Genomic DNA, 11,665 nt, shown 5'->3' on the forward strand with positions numbered 1-11,665 from the left:
TAGGTACAGTGGAGATGGCGTTGGCTAGGAGACACACCTCCCTCCTTCCCCCCCCGCCAAAAAAAAAAAAAAACAACCCATGACTAGAGCAGTAAAAGGTTGCTGGATTCTGCTTTCCGGCCAGCACGGCTTTCCAGTCCCTTCTCCCAACTTTACAACACTAATGTCTCAAAGAACTAGTTCCTGGGGAGTCGCGGTGCTGGGTGTACTGCTCTCCGGAGCGAGCGAGTTGACTTCGCTGACCCAGGCAGAGCAATGAATCCTTAGCTGGAGACAAGCCTGACGCCAAGAACGCCTTCCACCGGTGACAAGGAAATGTACCATCTGCTGTGACGTGACAGAAAAGGGGACGATGGCGCAGCCCTTGATTTCTGTAGCTGCTGCCAGCACTCAGCGTGTTAAACACTAAGTGCTGATGTACTGTCTAGCGGGCATGGGTGCTTTAGGGCAGGCTGGTTGTTGCAGTGCTGGTTCCAGGTGTCTTGGCTCCAGGCATCCTGGCTCCCGCTGCAAAGGGCTGACTGCCACACTGGCCACCCAGTGCCGCTGGAGGCAAACCCAGCCATGCTGAGCCAGGCTGCTGGGGTTAGGCCTCCCTCCTTTACAGAAGGGCACTTGGGAACTGGAGGGGCCATGGTTTAAAAACGCCTCTCTAAGCTGGCAACCCTTAAGGTGCAGGGCCCTCCTTCCCGCTGAGCTGTGCTCCGAGCAGGGATTGAGCCCTGCAGGATTGCCTACCTCAAATGTTCCAAAATCATGAGTCAGGGGCACCAAAACTCATGAGATTGGCTTTCAAATCATGAGATCCTGTAAACTGAATATGTACTTTCTATTTGCCTTCTGCTTTGGGAGCCTTTAGGGTCACATTTGAAAGTTTTCTCCACAGCCACAAGGGCTAGAAACTTACTTTTTCTTTAAGAATGAAGGCTGAAATCATCACATTTCCACTTGACTCCAGGAGCTGGGGCTTTAAGGAAAACAATAATTATCACAAGACTCACGAGCGTTGGCAACACTGGTCCAGCAGCAGCCCCTAAGCCCTCAGCCTCCTGGCCCAAAGGCAAACTAAGACGGCAAATAATCAAACAAGGCTCTGTTTCCCTAGGGACGTGGGTTTAAATCCCATTGGCCTTAGGAATGGCCCTAGGTGACGCATTAGCTCCTCCCAGAGAACAGCCTGTGGGACCAGTATCCAATATTTCATCTGTGTCCTACGTCCAGTTCTCCAAGAGCTGCTCTAACTAGGCCAGTGTCTTCTAGCGCTCCCCCGCTGCTACCCATTCACACAGCCGTTCTGCAGCCAGGCTTGATAACACAAAGCAGGGCAGTCGAATGAAGAACTCTTGAAAAATCCCCACTTGCAGCAAGCAGTGGATCAGTGGCATTGAATTCTCCTGGGTTGCCTCAGCGGCACAAAGCCCAAGATCGATGCTGAAATCCAGGCCATGATTCTGAGAACATCCTCAGAACTTAGGGTGACCATATGTCCCATTTTGGCCCGGACAATCCCTTTTTGAAAGCCTGTCCCGGCCATCCCGGCTTTTTTGGCAAATTGGGCATTTGTCCTGTTTGCTCTCGCCAACTAGATCAGCGCCGGCAGTTCTGATTCTAGCTTTGGGGGTGTTCAGCATTCCAGACAAACCCGCCGATAGACTGTAACCCTTGGCAGGGACAGACATCCAGTTGCTCAAGAGAATTATTCTCCCACTGACTCACAAGCAATCTCTTTTCCTGATGTCTTCAGCTACCATTTACTGATTGTTTTACAGCTTGTTAGCTCCTTTGTTTACAATGAATCCAGTTCCCAATTAGTTCTCAGAAGACAATAATGGCTATTGAATCACAGTTATCTGGCAGACAGAAAAATCAATGGCTCTGTTAAACCAGTTGCCTGCCTTTTTTGATCATACTGTTAGAATGCTCTAACATCCGCAAATCATAAGCATTTTGGTATAGAAGCTGTGCAAATCCTAAAGCTTATTACTACCAAGCCAAGGCAACATTATGGACCTGGTGGGCAGGAGGATGCGTCTTTCCAGAGGGCCAGAACCTGACTGCTTGTGATAACTAAAGCTCAGATGGCACTTTACATGAGACCTGTGATCTCAGCCTCGCAGTGCTGGTCACGAGTTAAATTTGGATAATTATATTCTGCTTCCTTAAAATCGCCGTATGGTTTCACATAGACACTGTGGCCTTGTCTAATCGTACTGTGTGCCGCTGCGTTCCACCCAGAGATCGCTGCAGGAGAAGACAGCATGTGTTTCTTTTTGCAGAGCGATTCAAAAGCCACGTTTCCACGTGTGAAAGCTCCACAGTAAACCCGTCGTGCTTTACAAAGTGCCGGTGACCTGGAGGCAGGGAGCAGCTGTAATTTCTGAATTTGCAACATTTCTGCTAATGGGAAAATCCGAGCGCTTCACTTACAGCGCATTCCTTCAAACTCTACTGCCAGGAGTCAGCCGGGCGCAGGGCCTGAGTCGCCGGTGCCTTACTGAAGAACCATGCCTTGTTCTCATTTGCACTATGGTCCCTCTCCATGGCTCTCGGTGCCGAGCTCTCCCAACTTAAGCCCAGCGCCTGAGCTGTGTACGTGAGAGTCAGGCCTGTGTGACACCACTGAAGGGAATGGGCCCGATCTGCAGCTGGGGTAAGTTGAGGCTGCTCCAGTTGACACCAACGGTGCTACAGCATGGGCCTTGCCTAGCTAAGCTCCTTAGAATCTTGCTGCCGCTGCTGTGGCCATGTCAGTGACAGCCAAAATGGAAGTGGCTAGTGGAAACAGGCCACTGCTGGCCGCGCTGTGTTGTCTAGGCCTGAGCAGGGTTAGCTAACGCAGCGGTTCCAACCAGCCAGCCGCTGATCTACACCAGTGCTCCTGCCAGGGTCAGCTGCAGGGGTGGGAAATGTTCCCCGCAGTGTGTAGCGCAGACTGAGCCCTGCGGAATGAAATCCTGCCCCGCTGAGATCCGTGGCACAGCTCCCGTTGGCACAACTTCTCTCTAGGCAGGCATGGCCGGCTGGCTCGGCCAGCAGCGCTCAGTCCCCTTAGAATGGGGCTGGAACGAGGCTCTCGGAGCGCACGGAGAGTGCGCTGGCTGGCTGGGTCTGTGTGTGACTCCCAGCTGCTGGCAGCGGGGCTGTCCTCTGGGTTTCCGAACCCCTGACACATTCTAATGACATGCCCTGCGTTTGGGCCCAATCCTGAGACGTGCTGAGCTTCTGTCGGCTTCAGTGGGAGAGCCTGCTGCCGCTGACGCCAACGGCCCCTTGATTTCAGTGGGAGCAGACTCCTGCTAGAACACCCACGGCAGCGTAATTCCCCTTTGCTGGTGGAGTCGTGTGTGTATCAGGATGGAGAAATCACTTACATACCTCCCAGCTTGCGGTGTGGCCACCCCCGCAACCAGCCATGGCAGGGCCTCCCCGCTCTCTGGCCCACCCGTGCCCCACACGAGGGTGCCCGTGAGCTCAGCCAGGGGTCTATCAATAGCATGTCCTTGTGACTGACCGCACAGCTACTCCTGGCCCCAGCGAGCGGAGCGGGCACCGCAAGGGAACACAGTCCTGCCGAGCACCTGTCACTGCTCCGGGCGTGTCACAGCTTGCAGCCAGGGTGTCAGAGTCAGGGAAGTCACACGAGCCAGGGCTGCAGGGCATCTCTGGCACGAGCGGGTGCTGCCGCGCTGTCAGAGTCCTGCTGCTGTGCCCCCCGAACAACAGAGGAAGAGCCGGGAGTGACAGCCAGCCTGAGGGCAATATGCCAGCACAGAAGCTGTGTGCAAGGTACTTGGCATGTGTAATCAGGGAGGAAATTCCCTGGGGCTGGCGGGCTCCGGGGACTCGCAGTGGGATAGTCGGTGCTACACATCTGAGCTGGGCTGGTGGGAGCCGATTGCTGCTCGGGGGCCTCTGTGAATGGAGACCAGGGTTCAGCTGCTAGTGAACTGGTGCGTGCATCCAAACCCAGCTCCAGCATGGCACCCTTGGTGACTATCTCAGCAGAGGGCAAGGACTGATGAGCAAAGGAGCAGGCCTTTGCCTCGGTGATGTGGAGCTGCCAATCACACTAGCTCCTCCTGAGCTTAAGCAGGCTCCAGCCGTGACCATGTACGAACGCAGGTGGGCCTGGACTCAAGCCACAGCCTAGCACCCCCAAACTGAAGGGCTGGTCTCTGTGCTGAGCTGGGTCTGGATCTGGACCCTATCTCTGGGATAGCTCAAACTCCCTGATCCAGACCCCCCTGAACACAGCGGGTTTGCAATCCCCACCTGTTTTCTGCCTTGAACCCACCTCTGTCTGGGAACAGGGGCTGCAACCCTGTCTCTCGGGACAGTGCAACATGCTGCTCTCAGGAGCAGATTTCACATGCTTCTGGATCTTTGCCCTGATGGGGCCAGTGGGCTGGAGGGAAGGGACCTATGGTGGGAAGGCTCTTCACAAATAAGGTGGCATCCCTCTGAGGCAACTGGAGGGCCTTCTCCCCTTTCGAGATGCTCCTCACCCATCCTGTGATCTCACCACTGACAGTGCACGCAAGGGCAATTTATGAAAGGAAGTACCAAGAAAGGCAGTACCCAGAATGCAGTGCTCTGAAGGCCAGCCTCTTCTGAGGGTGAAAAGCTGCACCAGTGGATTGATGGGCTTGGCCCAGTCTGTCACGAGATGCAGTCTGATGGCTCAGAGCTCACCTGCCTTGGAGCTCATTCTCTCTGTGGGGCCGGTGGATGGGGCATGACTGCAGGTTTTGTCGGTCACATGGAAATCACCAAGCCACCCAAGTGAAAAGCACAACAGATCACACCTGGGCGGGTTCATCACCCCTGTGACGCAATGGGGCCCCAAAATGGAGGCAGCCATATTCAGAGATTGCTCTGGAGAATGGTGACCCAGGAGTGGAGCCGGGCTCTTGTACTGCGGCCCCAAGGTGGTGCCATGTATGGGATGCTGGGCATGAGGCACGCCATGGTCAGCAACAGCAGGAGCAGGCAAAGCTCAGAGCTTGGCTCGTGAAGGTGCGATGCAGCCACCAGCCCTCAGCCCTCCAATGGCAGCAGGGCTCTTTGGCAGACACAGGGCCATCTACTCACCAGGTCCCCCCTGCCTCTCCCAGCTGTCTCAGGGAAGGGCAAGGGGTGCCCCTAGTTTTGCCCGGCTGGTGCACAGGTAGGGAGCAGGCCGGCCGGCATGCCAGGGCCAAAGGCTGTACCTGGCGAAGGGCAGTGCTGACTTTGATCCACAGACGGCAGCACTGAGCAGCCCTAGACCAGAGAGACACAATCAGCATCCTGCAGCCCTCACTCCCAGGAGTGACCCTCAGTTGCTCGGGGGTGTCACAGGCCCGGTATCCGTCCCCATAACAAGGGGGCTGGGAGAGAGAGAGCTGGCCCCAGACCAGTCCCCTCGGTCCAACATCCCCGTGCTTTGGAGCAGCCAAACGCTTGGACTCAGCTGCCTACATTAGCCCTGGCGCAGTGCCTTGCTGAGTTCATTTGCTTCAAGAGCAGATCGCTCCCACAGGTGCTGGAACTAGGGGTGCCGCATCCCCTGGCTTGAAGTGCTTTCCATCGTATCCTCGGTTTACAGTTTGGTTCAAAGGCTCTCAGCACCCCCTCTGTACAAACTGTTCCAGCCCCCCTGACTGGCACTAGCTGCCCCCCTTGTTGGCAGCCTCAGCAGAGCACAGGCCGGGGAGTGACCCCTCCCAGGGAGGGATAAGGCACACCAGCAGGGCAGCGTGAGGGACGCTGGCATGGCCACTGCCCATGCTGGGGACAGAGAGTAGCCCAGGCAGACGGGATGGCTTTGTGGTTAAGGCTGGGGCTTCTAGATTGCCCGCTTCAAGCCCTGCTTTGCCACAGCCACGCTCCACAGACAAACCATTTAATCCACCTGGTGCCTTAGCTGTGAAATGGGGACAGCACTTCCAGACCTCCCTGAGGCACTGTGAGGAGACATATCTCAGAGCTGGGGCAAGGAGCTAGCCAAGAACCCGACGCAGAAGGAGGGGGGGGTCTTTAGGCCCCAGGTCTCTCAGCACTTTATAAACCATTAACTTTGGTTTTCTCTGCTCCTGAAACCTTAGACCCTGCTCCCTGCTCAGCTGGTATCGCTGGGTTCGTGCTGGACTCCCCACTTCCACCTACCACAGCCTCCAGTCCTGCCACAATACCATGCGTTCCCCCTGCATCCATCTGCTCTTACCATTCCTGGCCGGCAGGAGTCTAGTTAGGAGAATATCCTGGACCCAGCTGCTGAGGGACTGGGCCTAGACCAGAGCGGGGTGTAATTCAGCGAGTGTCCCCATCACCAGCTAGAAGCCGGGGCCAAAGCCCCAGGATCCAAACATCCCTGGCCTTTGTGAAATTCAGATCCACAGGTCACGGTGGCTCAGCCCCCGTCTCTGGAAACAAGTTACAGACCCGGTGCCTTGAACGTAGCTGGGACTTCAGCGCCTCCTGGTGGGTCACAGCTGAGTGGGTTTAATGCCAGTGTGGTCAACAGAGATCAAAAGCTCTGCTCTTTAGAGGAGGTGCTGAGGTCAGGTGGCTTGGGTATTAGCCCAGGACTCCTGGGTTCTAAACCCCTTTGTGCCACTGATGTGTTCTGCTGCCTTGGCTGAGTCACTCCACTGCTCTGCGCCAGTTTCCTTCCCCATGCTTTGTGTGTCTCCATGGCGCTTGTGCGCTCTCTGGGGCACAGGCTGTCTCGCCCACTGTGTTTGTACAGCACCCAGCACGAGGGAGGCCTGATCTCAGATAGGGGGCACTAGCCCCTACTCAATACCGCTAGTGAATCGCAACGCTTCCTCTGCGGAGTGATGCGACTCAGAGCAAAGAGGAATTTCGGAATGACAATGCACTTTGGGAGAGAAGTGCCCAGGAACTGCATCCCCACTCGGAAAGCCAGGGCTCAGGTTTCATGCCAAGAACCACGGGCCGGAGGAGTTCCCCCCAGTGCAGCACAGCCAGTGTGGATTCTGGCATGTACATCGATGGAGCCGGTAGGGGATGAAGCCTGGACTATATCGCATCTGCAGAAAAAGAACCCAGCCACATCAGATAAACAGGTGTACGTTGCCAGTGCCCCCGTCGCTGCCAGCCCAGAGATAGCTGCCAAGGGGAACAGCTCCTTCCCCTGGCCTCTCACCTTCCCCTCGCTCTATGCTAGACTTCATGCCCATATGTTTCCTTCTCTCAGGATCAGGGCATCAGCATCCTTGGAACTTGAAAACAACCAAGTCCTCAAAGTACGCGGTTAAAACTGTCTGTCTCCAGTGTGGACTGGATCTTGTGACAGGGAGGGGCGAATAAAGGCACATTCTAGCATTAGCCCTCACGGCATCTGCATGGTCACACAAGAAACACAACAGAGATGTCATGACAGGTTCTGAGGCACCGGGTGAGTTTGGGACGCTGTGTGTGCTTGTGGAGAGGGATGTGTGTCGAAGGTACAAGCATGTGCTATGGCAGTGGGTTTTCAGGGTGTGTGTGGGAAGGTTTGTGGGGGGAGGGGTGTGCATGCATGTTGGGTATATTTGTGTCCAGGTATGTGTGTGGCGTGTGTTTCAGGGGGGGAGCTCTCTCCCCCTCCCCTCCTGTACAGGCATACGGGTTGCATTTGTGTCTCAGACACATGTGCGCGTGTTCATGGGGGCACTGGAATTGGGTAGCTATGTGCAGGTATCCAAGGACAGGGGGAGTGAGGAGGGATCATCTGGATGAAAGGGATTATCGGGAGGTTTATGGGCTGTGCCTCTACGTCAGGGCTGGGATTGGATGAGAAATGCATTTGTCTGTCTTTGGTACTGTCACTGGGTTCAGGTTCTGCTCTCCCTTCGACTCCCAGTTCAGCTAGGCATTTACCTGGGCTTCTTGTCATCAGTGCATGGTGCTGCTGAATTTGTGTAAGCCCTGGGCTGGGGTTCTCTGCTTCAAAGGGGGAGAATTAGGCCAGCACTGAAAGCTTCTGAAAATCTCTCCCAGCTACCCCGCCAATGACATTGTCACATGGCTCAGCAGTGCTGGTGTCTCCAGGCCACAGCTGGTTTGAATCCTGGCTCTCATTCCACATTTCTTCTGGTGTTTCTGACGGGATCTATTTGGAGGCCGTTATTGTTTTTACTTTATATTTATGATATTCCTCAGAATATTACTAGCCAGATTAGGCTGTTTGTGGGGAGCTGTGCACTTTAGAGAGTGCTGCATTCAGAGCAGGTACATTAAAATTTGATTAAAAGATTTGTCAGTGATGTCTGGAGAGCAAGGAGAAGAAACAGAATTATATGTCAGTTCTGACTTTCAGATCAATCATGGGGGTTCAGCCTGAGCAGAAATGCCTGGGCGGGGGTTTGACTTACAGGGGCATAATCCCCCTCGGTTATCTATCAGAAGGGCCACTAAGAAGATTTTTTTAAAATCAAGTGTCCAAACTGACCACTCGGAAGCTTGAGGCAGCATGGCCATAGCTCCCTTGGGAGCTCCTGTAACTCCGTGCTGACCACTGTGCCGGGAGCCGCGCAGGGGACAGCTGCTAGATCTGGCTCCAGCAGAGAGTCCAATGTTAGAATGGGCAGCTCACAGCAAGTCTGCCCTATGCAAGGCGAGGAGCCTGGAGGCTATGCTGCACTTCCCCAGGTGTTGCCATGCCTGCCTCCCTGTGCCACCTTGGGCTCTCAGCCAGGCAGTGCCCTGCCCTCTGGTACCACAGTGGGGCTGGAACAATTTGTACCGGGGTGGGGGGGGGACTGAGGGCCATTGAACCAAACTGTAAACCGTGGATAGGAAGGAAACCACTTCAAGCCAGGGGGTGCGGCAGCAGCCCCAGCACCCCTAGTTCTAGCACCTCTGAGGTACAGAATGTGTTGCAGGGCTGCAGTTACTGGCTGGCCTGAGTAGGGATATCTTGGCCTATGGCTCTTATTTCTCCTGCGGCAGGCTCTAGGTCTGCTGCTGCTGTCACGGGGTGGGACAAATGAGAAGGGTAAAGTCACTGGACACATGTCAAAGATTTGGGCCTTGCTTGAACCTGACACTCGCCATCTGGAAGCAGCAGTTCAGTGATTTGGGATTGACACTCCTGGGGCTCTAGGGGGAACCACTTAAGGGTCCCAAGGCTGCTGAACCAGGTGGATGTGCCCTGGGACACATTTAGCTGATGACAGCGCAACTCCCAGAAAAGTAGAGAGAGAGACGGTGACAACCCCTGGCGGGGAAATCACTGAGTATTTAGATTCAGGCAGCAAATAGTTTGGGCTGGGAAAGAATTCCCCAACTTCCCTCCTAAAAAGCACCCGGAGAGCACTCCAGCACACCCCCCTCGCACACACGGCACCAAGCGGGAATCTCGACACTGCACGTCAGCACGTACCACCTCTACGTGCGGGACAGGTGGGCTCTGCGCTAAGGCTTCAACGGAGCGAGTTTGCTGCACTTTAGGTTTCCCCAGAAACCAGTGTGGAGTTCATACCTCTTATCCATCCCACCAGTGGCTGTGGAGTGTGGACCAGCTCAGAAAGCTGCGAGGAGAGGCACCAGCGGGCTAGGGATTTGTTACCATGGATTTCATACTGTGGCAACTGAGACTGGCAGGGCTGCTGTCCATCCTAGGTACCCCCTTGAGAGGGCGGAGACAGGGCCTTCTCTTCCTACAGCTCTGGAATGCCCTCCCCCTTAAGGCCAGATAGACAGGAACGCTCAGTGTGCTAGGAGCTGAGCTCTTCTGAAAATCGGGCCCCGATCATGGGTGCCGACCCCCATATTAGCCAGGCCATGGCAGTAGCATCACAGTGCTGGGATGGTTCTTGGGTGCTCAGGGTCAGGTGCGGGAGGGTGGGGTGCCCAAGAGGTGGTGCTTGTGTGCATTTTGTCTCAGCTCCCCTGTGTATTCTGTACTCCCCTTATGATAAACTGTCTCCTAAGCTAACCTTTGTTAAGGCGTCCTACAAATTCAGATGTTTCAGAGCAGTTATTGCTGAGCGGCAAAGGCGTTAGCAATTTGAGTCTCATCTGTCAAAAAATATTCCTCACAATTGTAGGTGCTGCAGATATTTGTACCTGGCCTGACCTCTTCTGAAGGCCTGTCCTTTTGACTTAGCTGCAATACAGGCTGAATCCCTGGTTTCAGTGAGGTTAGGCAGGTGTGAATACGTGAGGATCTAAAGTTGGTTTGGGAGCAAGTCCCTTGTGATCTAGGGCAGGCTGATCAGTGCGCAGTACTCAGAAACTGTTGTTTCCTAAGGTTCTGAGCGTGGCAGGTAGCTTATTTTTGCCCTTTGCTTCTTCCAGTCAGTCAAAAAGATAGGAAATATTTTGCAAATTGTTTTGCAAAAAATGTGTTCCTTTCATTTGTTAAAATGTTGAATTTCAGACCAGCTCTATAGCTGCTTGAAAAATTATTTATATTTTGCATGCACCAAAAAAAGCGAAAAATTTATCCTGTTTTTTATATCCAAAAAAACTAAATTCAGAAAATTCTGACCCCCTCAACTGCTTTTCAATCCATACCCCTCTGTGCTCAGGTGCTCCAGCTGGGAGAAGAGCTGGACTTTGTTAAATACTGTCTGAAAGGCTGTTCCCAGGAGACTTTGAGCTCAGTTTTGCAGACTCAAGAAAGTGCTGAAGAATATTTAGACTTTAGGATTTAGCAGAACCTGAACGGTTAGGGCCAGACTTTCAGATGTGCACAGATGTACGTACAAAAATCCCAATTAATTTCTGCACCTTGTTTGCATGTGCAATTAGTGTGACTGTGAGTGAAGTCCCAGTAACAGGGCCTGAGCATCAGGCATGCATGCTAGACTGAACGAGATGCTAGGTGACTTAGCATGGTCCCGTCACAGAGAGACACAAACAGTTCAAAATGTAAATGTTCCCAAAGTGAAAATGGAAAAATAAAATTCACTCACTTCAGGGACCAGCCCTGCCAAATTCATTGTCGTTGGCTGGTTCTGCTGCCACAGGAAAGACAGGGTCAGTCTGCTGGAAACATCCACCTTTCCCTTGTAGTCTGGAGGCCCAAATGGAAAACCTGCATGAATTTGAAATTTGTAGCATCCCTCCCTCATGAAAAGGTTTAACACATTTTTATGAAGGGATTAACCCCCTGGAGTGATTTTCAGGGAGACGTGGCATTGTGCAGTGGGAACTTTGAGAACTGTGGATGCTTTCGTAAATCATGTCAAATGACCGTCACAAATGTCTTGAAAAAGTCACAGTAATGACTCTTCTTTAACGTGTGTACAATTCTACATTGATTTCATTATGGCATATTTACTTTATATGTTCTCTGCTTGTTGCTTTGTCTATATGTGCAATTTATGATCCACTCACACAATGTAATTTCTACAAAAAATAGCTTATTTCAACATCATCTTTTCCAGGTCTGAAACATGGACAAAAGTGGTTTCATTTTAGCTAGACATAATTTTACAAGATGAATAATGTACTAATGAAAATGAAAACCTATGGAAGAAGGCAGTCGTTTCGTAATAGCCAGTAACAAGCCCCTCTACAGACAGATATTATTAACTGACCAGGATTTCATTCATATAGTATCCAGAAGTGCAAAGAGTACCCTTAAACACTGTGCTTGCGATGTCTGTGTGCCACAGGACAGGCTCTACACGGGTAGTAGCAATGCGTGTCAGGTGTGAAGCCCTGGAGA

The sequence above is a fragment of the Lepidochelys kempii genome, chromosome 13 (assembly GCF_965140265.1).
Source record: "Lepidochelys kempii isolate rLepKem1 chromosome 13, rLepKem1.hap2, whole genome shotgun sequence".
Lineage (NCBI taxonomy): Eukaryota > Metazoa > Chordata > Testudines > Cheloniidae > Lepidochelys > Lepidochelys kempii.